This window comes from Eriocheir sinensis, unplaced genomic scaffold, assembly GCF_024679095.1.
Source record: "Eriocheir sinensis breed Jianghai 21 unplaced genomic scaffold, ASM2467909v1 Scaffold159, whole genome shotgun sequence".
Lineage (NCBI taxonomy): Eukaryota > Metazoa > Arthropoda > Malacostraca > Decapoda > Varunidae > Eriocheir > Eriocheir sinensis.
This window is the reverse complement of record NW_026110950.1, coordinates 534,758-540,246: the sequence shown is the minus strand read 5'-3', so window position 1 is coordinate 540,246 and position 5,489 is coordinate 534,758. Positions and strand designations below refer to the sequence as shown.

The 5,489-nt window shown below is 46.7% G+C and overlaps 1 long non-coding RNA gene across 5 annotated transcripts; it reads left to right on the top strand.

Moving 5' to 3' along the window:
* Nucleotides 1-586: 586 nt before the first annotated feature.
* Nucleotides 587-2,687, top strand: LOC126990366 (uncharacterized). Of its 5 annotated transcripts, none has more exons than XR_007744299.1 (4): nucleotides 587-723; nucleotides 792-1,181; nucleotides 1,507-1,716; nucleotides 1,853-2,687. It is a non-coding gene; the product is annotated as an uncharacterized LOC126990366 (long non-coding RNA). The 5 variants fall into 5 exon arrangements; XR_007744300.1 differs by having other exon boundaries at nucleotides 674-791; nucleotides 1,052-1,181; XR_007744298.1 differs by lacking the exon at nucleotides 587-723 and having other exon boundaries at nucleotides 817-927; nucleotides 1,058-1,181.
* Nucleotides 2,688-5,489: the final 2,802 nt, after the last annotated feature.

Here is a 5,489-nt window from a genome sequence, read left to right as displayed (position 1 = left end):
GTGTGTGTGTGTGTGTGAGAGAGAGAGAGAGAGAGAGAGAGAGAGAGAGAGAGAGAGAGAGAGAGAGAGAGAGAGAGAGAGAGAGAGAGAGAGAGAGAGAGAGAGAGAGAGAGAGAGAGAGAGAAAAATAAATTCATAGATGGAGAGCAGGGATGAAAGAAAGCTAGAAATAGAATGAAGTAGAGAAGAGAAAGATAAAGAGACAGACGACTTAAGATAATTGGGCCCCGATGCGTCAGCACTCTCACTGGTGTTTTCTCTCCGCAGGTGTGTGGGTGCAATGTATACCTGAATGATGTTAATTGGTGAACAGATTCCTACCAAGTAAAATCAATCAATCAATCAATCAGAGAAGGAAAATATAATAAAAAAGAAAAAATGGAATGAGAAAGAAAAGGGAAACGGATGCTGCGTCGCAAGCCGTCGCGAGGACTCCTTTGGATGCTTGTGCGCGTTTCGCAGGCCCGTCGGTCTTCCATCCCTGAACCGATAAACGCGGTGACCGGCGCCTTCACAGTAATTATCATTAATTTTATAATCCAGTCTGGTAGTTTTAAGAAGCGAGTTCTTGCATCCTCGCCTCGGCGGGGGTGTGGAGCGCCAGCGAGCCCAAGGTCTCCCTGGCGAGCATGGCAGGACTGGAGGGCTCCAGGCAGGGCTCCTCGGCGTCCCTCGGGGCCCCGACGGAGGTGCCGGAGATCTTCCGGCTACAAACCCGGGCAGGTGAAGCTCGTTAGCCGTGGTAGGCAGTCTGCCTAGGAGAGCAAACTCCGAACAATAAACCCGGGCAGGTGGAGCTCGTTAGCCGTGGTAGGCAATCTGCCTAGGAGAGCAAACTCTAAACAAACCCAGGCAGGTGAGGTTCGTTAGCCGTGGGAGGCAATTCACCTAGGAGAGCAAACTCTATACAAACCCGGGCAGGTGGAGGTCGTTAGCCGTGGTAGGCAATTCACCTAGGAGAGCAAACTCTAAACAAACCCGGGCAGGTGGAGGTCGTTAGCCGTGGGAGGCAATTCACCTAGGAGAGCAAACTCTAAACAAACCCGGGCAGGTGGAGGTCGTTAGCCGTGGGAGGCAATTCACCTAGGAGAGCAAACTCTAAACAAACCCGGGCAGGTGAGGCTCGTTAGCCGTGGTAGGCAGTTCACCTAGGAGAGCAAACTCTAAACAAACCCGGGCAGGTGGAGGTCGTTAGCCGTGGGAGGCAATTCACCTAGGAGAGCAAACTCTAAACAAACCCGGGCAGGTGGAGGTCGTTAGCCGTGGTAGGCAGTTCACCTAGGAGAGCAAACTCTAAACAAACCCGGGCAGGTGGAGGTCGTTAGCCGTGGTAGGCAGTTAACCTAGGAGAGCAAACTCTAAACAAACCCGGGCAGGTGGAGGTCGTTAGCCGTGGGAGGTAATTCACCTAGGAGAGCAAACTCTAAACAAACCCGGGCAGGTGAGGCTCGTTAGCCGTGGTAGGCAGTTCACCTAGGAGAGCAAACTCCAAACAAACCCGGGCAGGTGGGGCTCGTTAGCCGTGGTAGGCAATTCACCTAGGAGAGCAAACTCCGAACAACAAACCCGGGCAGGTGGGGCTCGTTAGCCGTGGTAGGCAGTTCACCTAGGAGAGCAAACTCCGAACAACAAACCCGGGCATGTAGAGGTCGTCAGCCGTGGTAGGCAGTTCACCTAGGAGAGCAAACTCCGAACAATAAACCCGGCCAGGTGGAGGTCGTCAGCCGTGGTAGGCAGTTCACCTAGGAGAGCAAACTCCGAACAATAAACCCGGGCAGGTGGAGGTCGTCAGCTGTGGTAGGCAATCTGCCTAGGAGAGCAAACTCCGAACAATAAACCCGGGCAGGTGGAGGTCGTCAGCCGTGGTAGGCAATCTGCCTAGGAGAGCAAACTCCGAACAATAAACCCGGCCAGGTGGAGGTCGTCAGCCGTGGTAGGCAATCTGCCTAGGAGAGCAAACTCCGAACAATAAACCCGGGCAGGTGGAGGTCGTCAGCCGTGGTAGGCAATCTGCCTAGGAGAGCAAACTCTAAACAAACCCGGGCTTGTGGTGCTCGTTATACTGTCGTAGACAATCCACGCGATGGGAACACCAAAGAAAAGGAAAATAAAAAGGAACACCAGAAAAATGGAAAATACAGAAACGAAACATCAAGAAAAGAAACAAAAAGATCATCCACCTTTAGGCCCTAACATCGCCAAAATTATGGATGGGTCTCTTCTGGGGAGAAAGCGGCTCATCCAGACCAAAGAACATCAACCAAAGGATGATATGAATAAATGAAATAAAAAAAACAAAGAAAAACACATCAAGGAAAGAAAAATATAACAAACATCATCCACCTTCCGGCCCTGACTAACATCACCAAAATTATGGGTGGGTCTCTTCTGGGGAGAAAGCGGCTCACCCAGACCAAAGAACATCAACAAGGGATGATATAGAAAAGAACACCAAAAAAAATGGAAAAAGAACAGAAAAACATCGAAAAAGAAAAGCAACATAAATAAATGAACAACATCAAGAAAAGAGAAATACAAAGCATCATCATCCACCTTTCGGTCCCAAACAACATCACCAAAATTATGGATGGGTCTCTTCTGGGAGGAAAGCGGCTCATCCAGACCAAGGAACATCAACAAAAGGATGATAGGAAAAAAGAACACCAAAAAAGAACACCAAAAAAGAACATCAAAAAAGAAAACCAACACTGAGAAAACACAAAGGAAAAAAGAAAGAAAAAGAAAACAAAAAGAAAACAAATAGAAAAAAGAAAAGAATGAAAGAAAAGGAAAAAGAAAAGAAAGAAAAAAATAATAATATAAATAAATAAATACAGAATATAGTAAAATTAGCTAACTGACTCTAACTGCTTAACTAACTATTAAACTATCTATTTAACTAACCTACCTAACTGACGGTAATACAGCTGTTTGACTACCCATTAACAAACAAACAACAAACCACTTAACGATCTAACATGGATAGTGAGGTAAGGTGGGATTAGGCTTACCGGAGCTGCTTTGTATAAACCAACCGGCCTCTCGCAGACTCCTGACGTTCTTATGTTCTTTTACGTTTAAGAATATGGCCCTTAAGCCCCATTCACACCTGTACTAATACCTGACTGGTTGGGTGACTCTTCTACCTCTGCCTGCCTCCCCTACACCTAACCTAACCTAACCTTCCTGTAAACTCCCTTCGCACCCGTACTAATACCTGGCTGGTTGGGTGACTTTTTCTACATCTGCCTGCCTCTTCCTGTTACTGTCTCCGCTATCAGCACACAATCTACGCTCCCCCATAAAACCCACACCTAACCTAACCTAACCTTCCTGTATATCCCCTTCACACCTTTGCTAATACCTGGCTGGTTAGGTGACTCCTTCTACCTCTGCCTGCCTCCCCTAATGTTACTCTCTCCGCTATAAGCACAAATCTTCCCTCCCCCATAAAACCCACACCTAACCTATCCTAACCTTTCTGTAAACTCCCTTCACACCCGTACTAATACCTGGCTGGTTGGGTGACTTTTTCTACAACTGCCTGCCTCTTCCTGTTACTGTCTCCACTATCAGCACACAATCTTCCCTCAACCATAAAACCCACACCTAACCTAACCTAACCTTCCTAACCTAACCTTACTGTATACCCCTTCATACCTGTGCTAATACATGGCTGGCTTACTTCCCTACATTCAACCACTAACACCTCCCCCCCCCCACACACACACACGCATAAAACTATCAAACCCTCATTTAAAACAATATATGAAGCACTCACAAGGAAAAACACCAGGACGCAACACTGTATAAGGCAAAGATGATGGTGGGAAGAGGGGTGAAGGGGGGGTGGGAGGTCACACGATAACCTACGCATTACCCCGGCGCGCTCCTCCGTCCCCTTGGCCCGTGACCCCGCGCAGGTAACATCAGACCCCCTCAGCCGGCGACACAGGACCGATTATGACACGCAGCTTACCTTTCCCAGGCATACCCATTTCAATGACCCACGCGTGAGGAGGAGGAGGAGGAGGAGGATAAAATAGCAAGGGAAAAAGACGACGAGGTAGAGGTCAAGAAAGGGGAGCTAGCGAGAGGGAGAAAAAGGAGGAGGAGGAACACAAAGAAACACAAAGGAAGAACAAACAACAGCAGAACTGCTGGTCCTGACGAGGCTGTTTGTGACAAGCTACACTAACTATCTAATCAAAGGTGGAAGATGAAGGAAGGCAAAGGTGAAGGCTCCTCCCCACCCCCCCATCTCTCCAGCCAAAGCTGGCAGGAAAGGAAAAAGAACCATGCAGCATGGAAAAACTGCATGGAATTTATGTAGGAAAGAGGAAAGAATTACCATTGCTCCTACCACTAACCGGGCGATTAAAGCGGACAAAGACACCAGTATTCGAAAAAACTTAACGTTATTACGACAATGAGTAATATCTTAGTTGCTGGTTGGATTCAAAATACTTGTCTAATCTATTCTTGAAGGCCGTGACTGTTGTACTATCAACGACATCACAGGGAAGAGAGTTCCAAACATTAACAACTCGATTGAAGAAGTGTTTAGCTTCGTGCGACGATAATCTTTTACCACTTATCTTCAATTTGTGATTTCTTCTTGTTCTATTTGTGTGGGGGGGGTACGTGTGTTTGTGTTTGTGTGTGTGTGGGGGGGGGTACGTGCGTTTGTGTGTGTGTGGGGGTACGTGTGTGTGTGTGGGGGGGCATGTGTGTTGTGTGTGTGGGGGTACGTGTGTTTTTGTGTGTGGGGGTGTGTGTGTGTGTGTGTGTGTGTGTGTGTGTGTGTGTGTGTGTGTGTGTCTAAGCCATCTATTCATATTTATCTATCTGCACATTACGTCGATATCTGAATCTATCCGTTAATGATATTTAAGAGGCAGGAATTGGTTGTTTTTTTGGGTGTCATCACTAAAAATTATTATCCAAGCTTATGACGATTACAAAATGTACAAATTGCAAATATTAACCTCGCCCTGATCCTCTTGTTTCAATCACATACAGAAGAAGAGCTAAGTTATTAAGCAATAGAAACTCCACAAGTAAACGCAAGAAAGTGTAAATACTGACCTCTTCCTGATGCTCCAATTTCTAACATGTACAGAGAAATCTTAGGTCGGCACTGTCAGACCCCTCCACACCTCACATCAACAATTTCCAAATGCCAAAAAGAAGACAAATCAGGTTCTAATGAGTTTTTTTTAAAGTTCTTTGGTACAAAGGAAGGGCCAAACTACCACCAGGGTTATTAAGCTACCCAAGGAAATGCCCAAAGCTCCTAGGAAAACCGTGTCAAATATGTGTGCTTGCGCCGATATGTTTAAGAGTATGTTTGTCAAGGCCAGGAGGTTCAGATGGTTATAGGACTGATTGAAGCCAGGAGAACGGCGGCAACTACTTCAATCGAGTCCAAGTATGATTATACCTTCACCAGGTTTCTAAGGAATATGATCAAAACAACCAAAAGTGGA